Here is a 20,132-nt window from a genome sequence, read left to right on the forward strand (position 1 = left end):
GTTTCCGAAATGGGATCTACCTCTTGTCCTAAATGCCCTCTCACAAACGGGCATAGATTCCTCTTCTTCTATCAAGGACCTGACCATCCGAACTGTCTTCCTGGTAGCCATTACTTCGGCTAAAAGGGTCTCTGAATTAAGTTCTCTCGGATGTAGAGAACCATTTTTGACTTTTTTCCCGGATTGGGTAGTACTAATACCCAGGCTGAATTCAAATCCGAAAGTCACCTCGGTGTTTCACCAGAATCAGGAGATCGTCCTGCCTACCTTCTGGTCATCTAATGAGTCCAATCCTCATCCGTTGGATGTAGGAGAATCCTTGAAAGTCTATCTTCAAGCAACTGCTCCATTCAGGCAGTCTGACAACCTCTTTGTCCTGTTCTGGGGAAAGAACAGAGGTAAACCTGCTTCATCCAGGACTATCGCATCATGGATAGTGGCAGCTATCCAGCAGGCCTATAGAGCTGAGGGGCTGGCTCCTCCGAAAGGCGGTGACGGCGCACTCTACAAGGAGTATCTCTACTTCCTTGGCGGCCTCGCGGCACGTGGCTCCAGATGTAATTTGCAGAGCGGCTTTGTGGTCATCGGTCAATACTTTTATGACCCACTATTGTGTAAAGCCTGCTTCCCTGTCCTCAGTTAATTTTGGTTTGACTGTTTTGTCTGCAAATAGCATGAATTAAAATTTTCTTTGCTAAAGCATTCCCACCCCTGTGGAGTGAGCTAGTTATTTCCCACATGTAGGCTGCCATGGAGACAGACAGGAAAACGGAAAATTCCTATCATACTTACCGTAATTTTCCTTTCCTGATAGTCTCCATGGCAGCCGGAGTACCCACCCTCTCGTCTTGGATTCGGCTAAGATATGGAACACCTGCTGTACCCGAGAGCTGAAATTTATGGGAGGGGGGTCCTATACCCTTGGAGTGGAGGCGGGGTTAACCCGCACGTAGGCTGCCATGGAGACTATCAGGAAAGGAAAATTACGGTAAGTATGATAGGAATTTTCCGTTTTTTGGTGAGATACTCCCAATAGGAACATGTCTAAAGGGATGCAGGCCCAGCAGAATTCCTGATTAGAGCCCTGCAGGTGCACAGCTGATTGATAATTAAGAAACCATTCCCATTAGACTTACTCTCCCACATGGATACAGACAAACACACAGGGATTTCTTCAGAATAACAAAAGGTAGGAATCTGTAACAGTTTGTTAAAATCCTTGTAATGTACATAGATCACCCAGAGGGGAATGTTTTTTTTTCTCAACAAAAGTGGAGTTACTCTTTAACCACTGTGGCAGTGCAACTAGTGGTGAGCAGGTATTTCTCCCAGGATTATCAACCAGGCAGGTTGAAAGGCTCCAGGAGGACAGTTTTACTGGGAAAAAACTGTGTTTGCAGTTTCCCCTATGGTGTATAAAGTCCAGTTGGGGACCTGGAGTCTGGAGATTTCCAAGCGATCTGGGTGGGAGGAAATCTCCAATCCCAGGACCAGGTCTTAGGAACAGCCAGCACACTGATTGTGCAGGTGGATCTGGGCCTTGTAAGACAAACAAGACCAGGGTTCTGGGCTCCACCCTCCCGAGGAGTCCTGGTGTGCAAGGGAGAAGGGTGCATGGCTGCAAGCTTCGAGTAGATGGTGAGCCTTTGGGCTGGAACAGCAAGGAAGCTGTTGAAAGTGTGCTAACTGAGGTACAGTGGCTGTACAGGAGATCTGTTAGATGGCCAAGAGGGTTGAGGCTTAAAGCCTGACCAGCGGTGCTGCTAGAGAGCCAGGTGGCTTTGGATTTTTCATTTACATTATTGCTGTGGAAAGCTGAAACCCCTGCACCGGCAACTATTATGTTATTGGACTTATGTTTCTTTATATTTTCCTTTAATAAAAGTGGGCCAACAAGCCCTTAAACAGCACAACTGCATGGACTAAGCTCACTGGTAGGCTCTGCACTCAAGCTAAACACCCCCAAATATTACACCACTTAAGGACCGCAAAGGTTTTACCCCCTTAATGACCAGGCCTTTTTTTGCGATCAGGCACTGCATTAGTTTAACTGACAATTGCGCGGTCATGCAACACTGTTCCCAAATAAAATTGATGTCCCTTTTTCTCACAAATAGAGCTTTCTTTTGGTGGTATTTGATCCCCTGTGGGATTTAAATTTTTTGCGCTATAAACAAAAAAAGAGCTCAATTCTGGAAAAAAAAAAAAACAATAAATAAAATATTCTTTAGTTTCTGCTATATAACATTCTCAATAAAAAAAATTAAAAACTCAAATTTTTTCATCAATTTAGGCCAATATGTATTCTGCTACATATTTTTGGTAAAACAAAATCCCAGTAAGTGTATATTGATTGATTTATGCAAACGTTTTTGCGTCTACCAACTAGGGGAAAGATTTGTCATTTTAATTTTTTTTACTAGTAATGGCGGCGATCAGCGATTTTTAGCAGGACTGCGACATTGCGGCGGACAGATCGGACACCTAACTGACATTTTTGACACTTGTGGGGACCAGTGACATTACTACAATAATCAGTGCTAAAAATATGCACTGTTACTGTACTAATAACACTGGCAGGGAAGAGGTTAACACCAGGGGCAATCAAAGGGTTAAATGGGTGCCTAGGGGATGCTTTCTAACTGTGTGGGAGGATGGACTCACTGGATGATCACCGAGACCTGTGTTCCTAAGGCTGGCCATACACTATACAATTTTCTTGTTCAACTTTCCTTTAGATTTACCAAAACCATGTAATATAGGGTCAAACCTACAAACTTTCAATTTGTATGTAATCAGGCAGGCCCTTGTACTACATAGTTTAAGGTAAATCTAAAGGAAATTGAATAAGAAAATTGTATAGTGTATGGCCAGCCTAAATAGTAGGAGCACAGGATCCCTGTGTTTATTGCTGACAGAACAGTGGTGTGCACTGTTTACTTCGGCACAGCACTTCTGTCTCCATGGGGAGCGATTGCAGGTGTCCGACGGACATCATGCTTGCCGAACCCATTAAATGGCTCCCCCTCTAGCCAATCAGTGCGTGCGTACCCCCAGTAACTGCTACACAAAACGACGTACAGGTACGCCGTTTTGCATAACAGAGCCAACCTGCCTCTGTATAACTATGGCGACTGTTCTGCCAGGGGGTAATCCTTATGCTGCTAGCATTAGTAAATAGATAGGAAAGTATATCATATTTACTTGTAATAAACTTTTTTTGTACGTTTATACAGTTACTTCCTGGTTTCCAGGCCTAGGCAAATGATGTCATACATCCCAGGAGTCTTCAGTCTCAGCTAAGCGCACCCTCCTGCCTGCATGCACGTTCTGTGTGCATTTCCCACACCATGTTCAAAACACAGTGCACTTGTGATGTGCAGTGGTTGTCAATACAATGCGAACAACACCCCAAACGCAGTATGTTTGCCTGCACCAGACTGCATGGTACAGAAATACCATGTGATCTGGCTGCAGTGCATTTTTTTTAAGTAGTGCATGCACTACCATTGGTGCGCTGCAGTGCGATTTCAGCCCAGTGTTCGGTTCGGTATGGCATGATTTCACAAAAGGATGGGGATTTCCCCCCCCCCCCCCCCACGTTACTAAGTGGTAGGGCAGCGCATTGAAATGAATAGGTCGCCTTGCACGCACACATGTATACCAAGGCTAAATGATAGTAACAATGGTGGACAAGTCCTGTGCAATGTGTTGCATGACTGTTTTTTGTCTTTACTGGGAAGCCAGTTTTTCTAGGGTGACTCAGGAGAGCAACTTAGAAATTGGTACTGTTCTATTCCTTCTACACGTTTCCCTGTATGTAGCTAGACATGCAGCTACACCCTTCTATTCTGCAATAAGCCAGACTTAGTGTCATTTTGAAGCTTTATTAACACAACAGGATGAGGTGAAAATATTAAGAAAAAACAAATACTAATACATATAATCAGAATATGAAATTTACAGAAATACAATGAATATAGATGGCAATAAGTAATTCTCATCAGCGATGCTGCATTTAGGGGATGCAAGTTTTGGTCCAACATGTGCTCTGATAGCTGGTTTCTTCTTTCAGCCTCTAAGATGGAGTTTGAGTTCCCAGGATGCATATGTTTCTTTTCTTTAGACTGAAGAATGATGGGATCTTTGTTAAAGCTGAACAGTTTCTAGTTTCTGCGAAAACAAAAAATGTGCCACCGGCTCCATCTTGTGGTCAAATCTGATATTGCAGGAAAAACAACTTGATTATCCTGCTGGAGGCAGAACAGGTGCAGAGCATTTTCACCATTAACAGGAAGTGCCCAAACAAGGACCTTCATGTCAAGATCACCAGGTTTTATTTTGATGAAAGCTATAGTTTTAAACATATTGAAAATAACTATTGAAACTGCTTAAAGCAACACTTGATACCCTTATTCTCCATAAATAATCCATAAAAAGAAAAAAAAAAAGGAATCTGGGGATTTACATGAGGCTGAGAGCAATAAAAGACACTTTGTTGAGTTGAGAATACATACTTAAATAGAATTAATTCTGTGTCGCTTTATGGGGTTTTGCACATGGGCTCTCTGTGCCCATGCAACTTAAAACATAACTTCACCCCAGAGAGGATGTTCCACTTTTCTGTCTCCTTCCTCCCTCCTCTTTAACTGTTGGGCACCTGTTTTTGATAGGTACCCGTTCCCACTTCCCAGATAGCAGGGATAACTTTCCATATATTTGTGCAATGCGGACTTGCTGAAATTGGGCAAAAAAATTGTGAAGCCTGGCATGTTTAGTAATAGCTTAGCAAGTCATTTTGAAACTTGCAGCTTAATTCTTTGCTATCTTACTTCTGCTCAGTGAGTCTGCTGTGTTGAGACTACAAAACACCTCCTGCTTTCCTTGGGGATGTAAGGCCAGTGTCTTCTTGTTGGGGCAATGGGTGGGTGCGGAGGGAGAGGACCTCCTTGGCAAGCCTTTTTGTGTTTTTTGCAGCCCCCATTGGCTAGTACCTGTGGGCGTGCGGGGGGGGGGGGGGGCGGGGGAGTCCTTGGGAGGTCCTGGGGGATTTAATGAGGGACATATTTGAGTAATTATCCTGATAAGACTCTGTCCTTTTGGTGGAAGCAAGCCCGGTACCCAGATTAGTCCCAGTTCCCACTGGGGCAACTCTCGCAAGTCGCGCTCCATTCAGTGCAATGGAACCGTTCTAATCAGAGTGACTCAAGTCGCTCCGACTTAGAAAAAGGTTCCTGCACTACTTTGGGGGCGACTTTTATTGACTTCTATTAGAGAAGTTGTTTGAAAGCCCCGCTAAAGTCGCGCTGCACGGGGCGGCTTCAGATTCGGGCGACTTTGAAGCCACCCCAGTGTGAACCCAGCCTTGGTGGACACAGGTCATTTTAAAAAAAAATGACCTGTGTCATTTTAAAATGCCAATTTAAAAAAAAAAAGTGTCAGTAATCGAAAATACTGATTTCAGCGTTTTGAATACTTTAACCTCCCTGGCGGTATGATTATGTCAGGAATTACATACCAAAAGCGGTACAATTTTTTTCATGGAAATTTGGCGTTATGTATTATAGGCCTATAATTCTTAGTAATTACTGACTTAAACCTGACCAAAACAAGAGTCTAGTAGACATCCCAGATGTGATAAATTTGAAACACAAACGCATGAATTAAAATCGAATCAATAATATTATTTTATTATTTAATATATAATATATATAATAAAATTATATTATTGATTAGATTATAATTCATGCGTTATATATTATATATATATATATATGTGTGTGTGTGTGTGTGTATATATATATATATATATATATATACACACACACATACACACATATATATATATATATAATGTGTGTATATGTATATGTATATATATATATATATATATATATATATATACATATACACACATTATATATATATATATATATATATATATATATAAAATATAAAATGTGTTTGTGTTTTGTGCAACGTTTTTTGAATTTCCCTCCCTAGTTCCGCTCCCATGCAGCATTGCTGCTGCAGGGAACGGAACTAGGGAGTCATCACACCGACAGAGGACGGACGAGCGGCGGGACTCTCGGCTGGCGGTCACAGCAATGAGAGATCATCGCTGGATCGCCAGGAGAAGGTAAGAGACACCGCTGCGCTCTCTGCACATTCACCCCGAGCGTGACTCGGGGATACCGATCCTGGACTAAAAAATCCACCCCGAGTCACACTCGGGATTACCGCCAGGGGGGTTAAAGTGCAGTGGAGGGGTCTGGGGTCTTTTAAACTCCAGATCCCCCCATAAAGAGTACCTGTCACTGCCTATTACTGTCACAAGGGATGTTTACATTCCTTGTGACAGCAATAAAAGTGATCAGATTTTCTTTTTTTTTTTTTTTTTTTTTTTTAAACAGTGTTAAAAATAAAAAATAAAATAAATAGAAATTCTGTGATTTTTTCCAAACAAATTGCGTTTAAAAGACCACTGCGCAAATACCACGTGACAATAAATATTGCAACCAAACAGGGGGTGTGTGTGATCCCTGCGCTGTCTGAGGTGGCCAGAGACTCCCTGCTGCAGCGCCACTGGGACTGATACTAAAGCAGTAAATGATATAATTCAAAGGGTAGTGGTGCGCTTCAGGGATTGGCTCTAATGGATCTCTATTTGGGTTGGTGGCAGTGATGTGTACAATTCTTGCTTTAAAGGTGCTCCGCGTGATAAATATAATATTTATGTTTTTAGGTGATGAAAGTGCAGGTGTATTAATCAAATCAGTCAATATCAAGGTTTTCTTAAAATAAATAAATATATGAGTACGGTGTGTATCAATGGATAAATAAATAAATAAATAAATATCAGAGTGCTACTTCTTTACCAGTGATATCAATAAATAAATTATATAAATCCAGTGTTGGTCTTCAATCTGATTCATAAACAGTAAAACACATATATATTGTGCTCAAAATAAAGTGCTACATGCAATTTTCTATTAAAACGGTGCTAGAAAAGATGTCTGTGAATAATTCAATTGTAATTCTTCAGATATAAATATTTAAATGAAATAGTCCAAAAGAAAAAAATTATATAGAGAACATCCAAAATAGCTTGTGTGAATACGTTCCTCGCTTATATCCGTGCTTCACTCATGCAATTAAGTGACTAAGATCTCCTTCACCTTGTGTGTCACCTCTGAGTGCTCTAGCCTCTCACCTTATAGGCAAGATCAATTTGCCTTTGGTATCTATCCAAGCTCAACGATAGACTCAATTTCTCTCAATCCAGGTCTTTTCTTACTTAGTGGAGCTGCTTTCTTGGATCCCTCTAAATGTTTGTCTTGATCGTTTTTTGTACTATCCTCTTTGTCCGATCAGCAACTTTGTTTTTATAAGTCCTCCAGGACAGCCTGATTGCCACCCTTGTTTTATGATGTTTTGTTTAGAGTTTGTCCTTTGGTTCTTGTTTTAAAACTGCAACAACCTCCATTTTATTCTCCAGAGTCTTTGGGGTTCTAAGTAATTTTCTAGCAAAAAATACTGATTTTATCTTGTAAACAACATGTGTCAGATATAGGCTTGGTCCTTAAGTTGTTACATTTCCCTTAAATGGCACATTTTGAAAGTATTTGTATATGAAAAGAGAAATCGGATATTTGTGTATTGACTGAAAGATTTGTGATAATATAATGATTTTTTTTTATTATTGTCAATTTCACTTATCTTTATAGATGTCATTTATCTTCAAGCCACCTTGTAGTCCTGAGGAAGCTGCTAAGCTGCGAAATGCCCTTCGAATCCTGCTTGAAGTTACTGACATTTATATTGTACTACATCCAGAGAAGATGGCTGTTTTTAGACGTAACAAGTTATTTTAATAAAGCTTTGTTATGTTTTACCCGTATACAGAAAGTGCCTTTGTCCTCAGCTTGGGGTATTCAAGTTAAAGGGGATTTCCACCCTGAAAATTTTTCACTGTCAGCTTGCTCTAAATTACCTGTTAAACAATTGGATAATTACATTTTTTTTTTTTTATTCGCTTACCTTGTTTTTAAAGAAAATATACTTGCCTTCCTTCCTCTTCCTCCCTCTGCAGCCATGGCCCACTGTCCCTACCTGCTTGCATTGACTCCTGGTTGCTGAACGTCATCGCTCTCAAGAGTCAATGCTCCTGCACCGGCCCTGCTCGTCAGTTCCGGTGCAGGCGCGTCATTCCCTGTCCAGAAGCCGTGCAGGGATGACGTGCTTGCTCCCAGGAGTGACGAGCGGGGCCAGTGGAGGGCATTCTGGGACCGAAGAGGACCCCAAAGAGGACACCCTGGCTTCAGCTGCCCACACCTGAGATGGCAGCGCTGGACAAGAAATTTTCAAGGTAAGTATTTCTTCTAAAAGGTAAGTGCAACCTGGGACAGTTCAGAGGCTATCCATTGTGGAATGCACTAGCCTTGACTGTCCTGGGGGTATTTTTATCTAATTTTTTTTTTCAGGCCAGAACTCCACTTTAAATCCCATTTTTATATATTTTTTGGTTTGCTGTACATTTATAGTGGGAGGACTATACCCTTGAATGTACACCTGCCATACAGTTTGATATAAATTTGCCATAGACTGCAATGCATTTAGCTGAGCTGGAGGTGATATTTTTCAATTTTTTGTGAAATTTCAGGGAAGCAACAACTCCCAATTTTGCTCATCCCTACTTATTAAATATCTAGTGTATATATACTGTAAAAAAAAGAAAAAAAAAGAAAGAAAGAAATCGTATACATAACATGTAATATGTTCTATATACTATTCATTATAAAACCTGTGCAGAAAGTCCCAGTTCATTACAAAAATATATTAAATATATTAATCCCTTTTAGGGAACCTCTTTTTTTCTTTTCTGAAGTAATACTAAGTGATAAGGAATGGTATTTTATTGGGAAATGAGGAATACACTTTGCCCTTGTATGTTCAGCGTATGGACAGTAGAGGGAGTAGTAACACCTGTGAATATTAATTGTTAGGCAAGAAGCCAATTCGTGTGTGCCCATTATTACATTTTATAGCTGTCATTGTTTGCTGTTTTTCTCAGTTCTATTTAATTACCCTATTTCCAATTTTTATGGACCTTCAATAGTCATTACTACTTTTAAAACTTTTTTTCTGATGTAGCAGCTGCTAGTCCATACTCCATGATTTACTAAAGGCAAATAGACTGCGCACTTTGCAAAGTGCAGTTGCACACTGTAAGAGCAGTTGCTCCAGAGCTTTGTAAATGAGCCAAAGCTCTGCTGACTTCCATCATCCAATCGCGTGCTATCAAAAATTACGTTTTTTTTAATTTCCCTTGCATGTAATTGGGTATTCTTTGCAAAGTGAAACTTTACCTTATTTGCTAAGCTCTGGAGCAACTGCACTTGCAGAGTGCAACTGCACTTTGCAAAGGGCACAGTCTATTTGTCTTTAGTAAATCAACCCCATAGAGGCCCTTGTCTTAGGCCCAACTCTGGGAAACTTGAAAACTCTCTCTTGCAAGTGGGGCTGCACCCAAACTGAGAGGATTGACTGTTCCTTTACATCAAGAAGGCATAAAGATGTGGATTTACTTACCCAGTCCTCCACTCCATGCTGCTAAACCATCAACGTGGTGACATCAATCCTGCCTCTGAAGCCAGACCAAGTTAAGTGCTTGTTATTTGGGTGAACAGTTTGGGGTGGATTTACTAAAGGCAAGTCGACTGTGCACTTTGCAAAGTGCAATTGCACTAGTTGCTCAGGAGCATAGTAAATGAGCATAAGCTCTGCTGACTTCCATCATTCAATCATGTGCAAGCAAAAATTATGCTTTTTAAATTTTCCTTGCATGTGATTGGGTATTCTTTGCAAAGTGAAGGTTTTACCTCATTTAATAAGCTCTAGAGAAACTGCACTTTGCAAAGTGCCCAGTCTATTTGCCTTTAGTAAATCAACCCCTTTGTTTGCAAATGTTTGTTCCTGGTCCCTGATGACAGTAATTGTGACGAGCACACAGTCTGACGTCATTGCGCATGTGTGTCCAAGTGGTGTAGACTTTTCTTTGTTTAATGCTGATTCATCCTTCTGTTTGTATTATTGTATGCAAATAAATTAGTAAGGCTTTACAGTACTATGCTATATGGCTCTTTCATTTACTATTATCAATACTTAAAGTGATGGTAAAGTTTTGTTTTTTTTAGGTAAAAATAACAAACATGTTATACTTACCTGCTCTGTGTAGTGGTTTTGCACAGGGCAGCCCTTATCCTCCTCTTCTCGGGTCCCTATTCGGTGCTCCTGGCCCCTCCCTCCTGTTGAGTGCCCCCACAGCAAGCAGCTTGCTATGGGGGCATCCGAGCTGAGTCACAGTTCCTTGTGTCCATTCAGTCAGGGAGCCATGGCCCCAACCCACCCCCTCTCTCTCCTTTTTGGCTGACTGACTTTGATTGACAGCAGCAGGTGCCACGCGGGTGTCTTACGTGTCAATTTATCTCCAATGGTATTGTTTTAAACCAAAACAATAAAGATATTACATTTCTAGAGGTCATGGCTATTGAACAAATATCCAATATAACCTTAACTGCCAATGAAAGACACTCCTTTTTATGTAAACATGAAACTTTCTGGATTTTTAAATTAAATTATTTATCGCCAAATGGATTAAACGAAGAATTGGAAACCCACATCGTCATTTAGTTATATATATATATACAGTGGGTACGGAAAGTATTCAGACCCCCTTAAATTTTTCACTCTTTGTTATATTGCAGCCATTTGCTAAAATCATTTAAGTTCATTCTTCTTCCTCATGAATGTACACATAGCACCCCATACTGACAGAAAAACACAGAATTGTTGACATTGTTGCAGATTTATTAAAAAAGAAAAACTGAAATATCACATGGTCCTAAGTATTCAGACCCTTTGCTGTGACACTAATATATTTAACTCAGGTGCTTTCCATTTCTTCTGATCATCCTTGAGATGGTTCTACACCTTCATTTGAGTCCAGCTGTGTTTGATTATACTGATTGGACTTGATTAGGAAAGCCACACACCTGTCTATATAAGACCTTCCAGATCACAATGCATGTCAGAGCAAATGAGAATCATGAGGTCAAAGGAACTGCCTGAAGAGCTCAGAGACAGAATTGTGGCAAGGCACAGATCTGGCCAAGGTTACAAAAAGATTTCTGCTGCACTTAAGGTTCCTAAGAGCACAGTGGCCTCCATAATCCTCAAATGGAAGATGTTTGGGACGACCAGAACCTTTCCTAGAGCTGGCCGTCCGGCCAAACTGAGCTATCGGGGGAGAAGAGCCTTGGTGAGAGAGGTAAAGAAGAACCCAAAGATCACTGTGGCTGAGCTCCAGAGATGCAGTTAGGAGATGGGAGAAAGTTGTAGAAAGTCAACCATCACTGCAGCCCTCCACCAGTCGGGGCTTTATGGCAGAGTGGCCCGACGGAAGCCTCTCCTCAGTGTAAGACACATGAAAGCCCGCATGGAGTTTGCTAAAAAAAACACCTGAAGGACTCCAAGATGGTGAGAAATAAGATTCTCTGGTCTGAGACCAAAATAGAACTTTTTGGCCTTAATTCTAAGCGGTATGTGTGGAGAAAACCAGGCACTGCTCATCACCTGTCCAATACAGTCCCAACAGTGAAGCATGGTGGTGGCAGCATCATGCTGTGGGGGTGTTTTTCAGCTGCAGGGACAGGACGACTGGTTGCAATCGAGGGAAAGATGAATGCGGCCAAGTACAGGGATATCCTGGACAAAAACCTTCTCCAGAGTGCTCTGGACCTCAGACTGGGCCGAAGGTTTACCTTCCAACAAGACAATAACCCTAAGCACACAGCTAAAATAATGAAGGAGTGGCTTCACAACAACTCCGTGACTGTTCTTGAATGGCCCAGCCAGAGTCCTGACTTAAACCCAATTGAGCATCTCTGGAGAGACCTAAAAATGGCTGTCCACCAACGTTTACCATCCAACCTGACAGAACTGGAGAGGATCTGCAAGGAGGAATGGCAGAGGATCCCCAAATCCAGGTGTGAAAGACTTGTTGCTTCTTTCCCAAAAAGACTCCTGGCTGTATTAGATCAAAAGGGGGCTTCTACTAAATACTGAGCAAAGGGTCTGAATACTTAGGACCATGTGATATTTCAGTTTTTCTTTTTTAATAAATCTGCAACTGTCAACAATTCTGTGTTTTTCTGTCAGTATGGGGTGCTATGTGTACATTCATGAGGAAGAAGAATGAACCTAAATGATTTTAGCAAATAGCTGCAATATAACAAAGAGTGAAAAATTTAAGGGGGTCTGAATACTTTCCGTACCCACTGTATATAGTCTTTTTGGTGTTTCTTCTATGTGTAGCACTGCCCCTGCAGGGACTGCTGGATATTGACCTGGATCCCTCCTTGCTCCTGGATCCCTCCTTGCTCCTGTTGGCTCTTCACAGAAATATAGTTCATTTCTCCTGCGCTCAAGTGCAATAATGGGAAGGAAGAGGGAAGTATCCAACAATTGTGGATGGTTATGACTGAAGGTCTTGCTGCCACCTCAGGACCAAGGGTATCCGAAACAAACTGAAGAAAGATAACAAAAAGAGGGGCGCACCAACCTAGTGCATTACCATAAAAAACATTTATTAAAATAGTAAAATACATAAAATATACTCACAAAAATGGTGTGATAATACACACATATCAACAAATCTATGAATTTTAGAAAAGGTTGCACCCTAGTGCAGCCGCCTAGGGTGCAACCTTTTGATGGGCGCAGAAACTAGTTGCCTTTCGCCTGCTGGATTTCTCGGAAAACTTGCGGCTGAATCCACCTGCTTCTCTCCTCTCCCTCCTGCTGATCATTCCATGGTGCAGGTGACAGGTAGCTCAGGAGATGTAAGTAGGGAATCTATTCCCAATACTGGCCTGTCCACTCCACCTCCAACATGCATTAGCTTCTCACACTGCTGCGTGTCTCTGTTACTTTTTAACAGAGCCATGCCAGCCTAGCTCCCCTGCCCCTCCTCCACACAAATGGGAGAGACTGGATCTGCTCTGCTTACTTTTTCTACCCCTCTCTCCCTGCCCATGCGCTGCATCTGTAGAGGGGATGTGGGGGTGGGAAGTTTAAACAAGCAGCCAACAGCCACATTGAAATACTGAGACAGTGAGCCCCAGGGACCATCCATGTTAGTGAGGACTGTCACTCTTCTCTATGCCCCCTCTCTCTTCCCCTTCTCTCTCCCTCCCTTTCCTTGCCCCCTCTCTCTCTCCCCCTGCCCCCCTTTCCCTCTCTCCCCTGCCCCCCCCTCTCTCTCGCTGCCCCTTCTATTTCTCTGCCCCCCTCTCTAACACTGCCTATCCCTCTCTCTGCCCCCCTCTCTCTCTCTATGCCCCCTCACTCTACCTGCCCCCCGTCTCTCTCTCCCTGCCTCTCTCTCTCCGTACCCCCCTCTCTCTCTCTCTCTCTCTCTCTCTCTCTCTCTCTCTTGCACCAGTGACTAAAAACGTTGGTAATAGCGGTAAAATAATGAGTGTTTGCAGGCAACAGTGAAGCATGGTGGAGGTTCCTTGCAAGTTTAAGGCTGCATTTCTGTAAATGAAGTTGGAGATTTGGTCAGGATCAATGGTGTCCTCAATGCTGAGAAATACAGTCAGATACTTATCCATTATGCCACACTATCAGGGAGGCATGTGATTGGCCCCAAATTTATTCTGAGCAGGACAACAACCCCAAACATACAGGCAGAGTTCCAGCCTAAATTGCAATAACAGAGGCATCCACCCCCACTCCTTTTTGGATAAAGTTTTTTTTGTTTTGTTTTTTGTACCTTTTCTGGTATCTTGAACCTTTACTTCTGTCCTACCTCAACCTGACGAGGTAAATCATTTCCAATTTTCCATTGGCTCTTGGGATTGCTGTGTAATCAATCCCCGGAGTCAATGGGCACACCCCTTCCCCCAAGTAAACAATGCTGCACAAATAACAAAAATGGCACAAGACCAATCGGTGATGGAAATTTTATATATAAAAAACAAAAAATGTCCAGAACTCTGCTTTAAGTACTATCTTTAGTGTAAAGAAGAACAAAGATTCCAGAAAGTGATGGTTTGGCCCCTACAGAGCCCCGATCTCAACATCATCAAGTCTATCTGGGATTACATGAAGAGACAGAAGGATTTGGGGCAGCCTACATCCACAGAAGATCTCTGGTTAGTTCTTCAACATGTTTGGAACAACCTATCTGCTGAGTTCCTTCATTAACTGTGTGCAAGTGTGCCCAGAAGAACTGATGCTGTTTTGAAGGCAAAGAGTAGTCACACCAAATATTGATTTGATTTGGATTTCTCTTCTCTTCATTTACTTTCCATTAAGTGGTTGTAGAGCTTTTAAAGAAAGCAAAAAAAAAACAAAAACGTTATACCTAATTGCAGCCCTCAATCTTCCTCTCCTGGGGTCCCCCTCTTGCATTCCTGGCTCCTCCCCTCTGCCAAGTGTCCACCGTAGGAAGCTGCTTCGTTTGGAGGTTTTCTGTACATGCTCATTCCTGAGCCGGGCTGTTTGCATCCATTCAGACTTGCTGCCCGGCTTGGCCCCTGCTCTCAGCCAAACCTGTGAGATTGGGGAGAGGAGAGAATTTGGGGGGGGGGGGGTGCTACAATTAAAAGTTTTTTTACCTTCAGGCCCCTGTTAACACTGGGGCGACATATGCTCCGACTTTGAGAGCACATGTCGCATGACATTTCAAAATCAATGATTCCCTATGAGAGCCGTCTTAACTCTGATCTGACTTTTGAAAAGGTCTCTGCAAGACTTTCGTCTGACTTGGGTGCGGTTTCAGCTCAAAGAATATAATGGAAGTTGTATCCAAGTCGGATCACCATCTTAACTGATCTGACTTGCTCAGAGGTCAGATTTCCCCAAAGATCCCCTACTCCTGTTGCCCCTTCTGTTGTGTGTTGTGGTGTGTGCAATGTTAGCAATGCAAAATTTATTGAGAAAAAAAAATCGGCTTGCCCCCCCCCCCACCCCCACCCCCAAATCCATACCAGACCCTTAGGTCTAGTATAGATTTTAAGGGGAAACCCCACGCAAAAATTAAATAAAAAAAACGGCGTGGGGTCCCTCCCAAAATCCATGCCCACCCCTTTTTTAAGTCACCACCCCAGGCATGATGGGTTCGTGACGTCACAAGGGGGCGAGGTCTCCAGGTGATGTCACCGCATGGCCACGCCCCATATTTATATAAAAACTGCCAGACATCAGAGCTGCCAGAACGGCGGCTGCCAGAACCTTTGTCGGGGGAGGAGCAATCTCTTATAATCCGGTCAGGAGCAGCGGCGGTGACGGCCATCATGATTGACGTTGGACCTAATACGGGGGACATTATCAATTTTTAATAAAGGACTTGTCAAAAACTGCCTCCTGTTTTTTTTTTACACTACAGTACACAGTTTTGTTTTTTTTTTTTTGGTGAATGGGTAGGGGTACAATGTACTCATTCACATAGGGAGAAGCTGGGATGTGGGGGCCCACTTTCGTATAGGGGGCTTTCAGTTACAGCCCAGGGTTGTGGGGAAGAGGCCCTTGTCCTCATCAACATGGGACAAGGCGATTTAGGGTGAAAGGGCAGAGCCCTTCATGCCCCAAAGCACCCCCTCCCCATGTTGAGGGCATGTGGCCTGGTATGGTTCAGAAGGAGGGTGGGGCACTCGCTCGGCCCCTCTGTCCTGGCCTGCCAGGCTGCATGCCAGATAAGGGTCTGGTATGGATTTTTTGGGGGCCGCTGTTTTTTTTTTATTTTGGCATGGGGTTCCCCTCAAAATACATACCAGACCCAAGTCGCACTTATCTCAAAGTCGGATCAAAATCGGATCCAGTTTATTAAAGTCGAATGGAATCGATGTCGGACTGAAGTCGCAGGGCAAATTCGGATCGACAATCACACGACTTTCACGTTGCACCAATGTGAACTGGGCCTAACACAAAGAGTGCAATAAGGTAAAAAAAAAAAAAAAACCTTTTACCTTCACAACCACTTTCATTTACAGCATTTTTTCACACCTACCTAAAACTTTTGCATAGTAGTGTAAATAAATAAATAAATAAAAACTGACCACTGTAAGCCACCCTGTCAGTGTTAAATGGTTTGTGTAAATTCTCTAACTGCTACATCTGCAGGGCAGCTTGTTCTGTTGCAAAATAGCAGACTTACTGGTCAGATCACCAGGTGAAAATAAAGGGATGAAAGCCTAAAAAAGAAAACTAATGCAACCATCAGATCTAAGAACTGGTAAGCAGCAATATAATAAGTATTTGCTTTTGGGTTTAATACCACTTACAGTAACTGACCACACCACCTCATTTGCCTTCGGCTGCAATATTAGATTTTTATTATAATGTGTGGCAGTTGGCTTAAGCTGGCCATAAATGGGTTGAATGAATCGTGGCTATTTCCTGTAGAGTCATCTAATATTTCATGAATGGATATCCCTGCCCACACCACTTGGCTCGACAAACGTCCGCCGAACAGTAACTTCAGTCAATCAGCTGCCTTCACTGTTCATGTGTTATGAGAGCCTCAGACACTGGTTGTCAGACTACAACACCCAGCAGTGGAGATTCATCTATTTGCTCTGTTTTGCAAGAATGGAGGAATCTGTTAGATTTCCAGGAGATGTGGTGCATGCAAGGCCAGCTTTGCAGTATCTAAGGAAGTCAGCAATGGGAAATCCTTTGATAATGCAAATCCTAAAGAAGAGACAGGAGCTAGCTCTCTGTAGTGGGTTTCTGTCCCAGATCTATATCTGATAGACACAGAGGAGGCATTAGGGGTCCAGTAGAACTCTGATGTCTCTATAGAGAGAACCTGTCACCACAATAAAAAAAAAACAAAAAAAACAATAATAAGAGCTGTCAAAAATGTGACTTATCCTCCCACACTTTCCACTCACCTCTCCTTACTTTTCTACATACACTGTCTGACTCTACATTGTGTACATTATCATAGCCTTCTCTGCTCACCGCCTCTAAATTCCGGGCGGGTTGTCATACCCTGATGAAAACGAAATTATGCAGCGCTAGCTCAAATGAAGTGTTGAGTGCTGTGATAAAAATACAATAATCAGTATTTTATAAAGTGCACGCTGTATGATCAAATGTAAAAAAGTGTAAAAAAAAAGGGTTGTCATACCCTCTGTACTATTGTACTGCCAGGGCTGGCCCTACCATGGGTCCCACTGGCTCCATTGGACCCAGGCAGAACTTGGAGAGGGGCAGCAGACTGACTCCCAAGATTTTTTTTACAGCAGTTCTCTGTGTCATCAGTTTTCGGGGTGTTACGGGCGGCATTTCCCCATCTCATACTGCTGCCCGTAGTGCAAACTGATGAGTATGAGGAGGCGGAGTGTCTCCTCCAGAGAACGCCCCTCACGTGATCGTGGTGTGCGCAATGACATCAGACATCAGCGCACTCCATCTCATGCAGGGCAGGCTGGATCTTCTAGGGCGGTGGGCACTGTAGACACAGGAAAGACAGGAGGACTAGGGACAGACAGTGGGTATTTGGTGGACCAGTCCAGTAGTGAGTTATGGAAGACGATAACAGTATATATAATATTTTACTCCAAAGGTTATATTTATATAACATAATGGATGTGGGGGCCTTTTGTTGGGCGTGATTTTTATTTTTTTTTGGGGGGGGGGGGGCAGCATTTTATTCTTGGACCCAGACAGCACAATAGGCCAGCCCTGTGTACTGCACATATTTCCTGCTGTCACACGTTTTGTCCTCTCCAACACATGCTGCCCACTGTATTACCCTCTGCTCTCCTCCTCATATACTGCCCACTGTAATACCCCTCATATACTGCCCACTGTAATACCCTCTGCTCTCCTCCTCATATACTGCCCACTGTAATACCCCTCATATACTGCCCACTGTAATACCCTCTGCTCTCCTCCTCATATACTGCCCACTGTAATACCCTCTGCTCTCCTCCTCATATACTGCCCACTGTAATACCCTCTGCTCTCCTCCTCATATACTGCCCACTGTAATACCCTCTGCTCTCCTCCTCATATACTGCCCACTGTAATACCCCTCATATACTGCCCACTGTAATACCCTCTGCTCTCCTCCTCATATACTGCCCACTGTAATACCCTCTGCTCTCCTCCTCATATACTGCCCACTGTAATACCCTCTGCTCTCCTCCTCATATACTGCCCACTGTAATACCCTCTGCTCTCCTCCTCATATACTGCCCACTGTAATACCCTCTGCTCTCCTCCTCATATACTGCCTACTGTAATACCCTCTGCTCTCTTCCTCATATACTGCCTACTGTAATACCCTCTGCTCTTTTCCTCATATACTGCCCACTGTAATACCCTCTGCTCTCCTCCTCATATACTGCCTACTGTAATACCCTCTGCTCTTTTCCTCATATACTGCCCACTGTAATACCCTCTGCTCTCCTCCTCATATACTGCCTACTGTAATACCCTCTGCTCTCTTCCTCATACACTGCCTACTGTAATACCCTCTGCTCTCCTCCTCATATACTGCCTACTGTAATACTCTCTGCTCTCCTCCTCATATACTGCCCACTGTAATACCCTCTGATCTCCTCCTCATATACTACTCACTGTAATACCCTCTGCTCTCCTCCTCATATACTGCCTACTGTAATACCCTCTGATCTCCTCCTCATATACTGCCTACTGTAATACCCTCTGCTCTCCTCCTCATATACTGCCTACTGTAATACCCTCTGCTCTCCTCCTCATATACTGCTCACTGTTATACCCTCTGATCTCCTCCTCATATACTACTCACTGTAATACCCTCTGCTCTCCTCCTCATTGTAATGTTCTGGTACCTTTGGGTACCCTAATTACTCTTTCATAAGTGTATGCGCCCCACCATTCTCTTTTGGTAAGGTGCGCATACACCTTTAAGACTGATGCTGTCATCATTGAGCGCCGGACTGGATGGCTATTTAGATCGCCGGCTCTCACTCACATGTGTTCGTTCAAACTGCTTTGTGCCTTGATGCTAACCTGTCTTGAAGCTCTCATGCTTGCAAGCATACCTTGCTGTCGGAACCACGCTGCGCTGATCCCTGTATCCCGCTACCGGATCATCCGCTCTTGCCGAACCTCTCCTCTACTACATTGCTATTAGTGATAAGTACCCCACAGGGGAAACCTCTATAACTTTCATACTAAAGCTTACACTATCTAGCTCTGCATACTAAGGACTATTACTACATCTGCATTATCTAAGATTGCTAGCTCTTGAGCCTACTACCACCTGTTCTTGCACTGGGTTGATCTCTCTTGTATGTCCACCTGCTACTCTGTCATCTGCTACCATACATGATTGCTAAACCTATCTGCATCCCATCTGCTACTATCTTACTTTTAAGAACATTTCCTTTCAAGTGTCTGTCATCTACCATCTCTACCCAACCTGTCTCTTCAGCCTATCATCACTGTGTTACTATATACATAAGTCACTCTAGGAAACATCTTATTGAGTGTGTGTATTTACTTGCTGAATTGAGATCATCCACACATGATGAGTCATTGAGAGTTGGGATTGGTGTCTCAGCGTTTCTCTACATGACTACTGAAGTGGAATATTTCTGCAGCTGAAAATCCACATCATACATAAAACGCAGGAGCGTTACACTCATATACTGCCCACTGTAATACTCTCTGCTCTCCTCCTCATATACTGCCCACTGTAATACCCTCTGATCTCCTCCTCATATACTACTCACTGTAATACCCTCTGCTCTCCTCCTCATATACTGCCCACTGTAATACCCTCTGATCTCCTCCTCATATACTGCCTACTGTAATACCCTCTGCTCTCCTCCTCATATACTGCCTACTGTAATACCCTCTGCTCTCCTCCTCATATACTACTCACTTTTATACCCTCTGATCTCCTCCTCATATACCACTCACTGTAATACCCTCTGCTCTCCTCCTCATATACTGCCTACTGTAATACCCTCTGCTCTCCTCCTCATATACTGCCCACTGTAATACCCTCTGCTCTCCTCCTTATATACTGCCTACTGTAATACCCTCTGCTCTCCTCCTCATATACT

This window comes from Pelophylax lessonae (assembly GCF_965119305.1).
Source record: "Pelophylax lessonae genome assembly, chromosome: 4".
Lineage (NCBI taxonomy): Eukaryota > Metazoa > Chordata > Amphibia > Anura > Ranidae > Pelophylax > Pelophylax lessonae.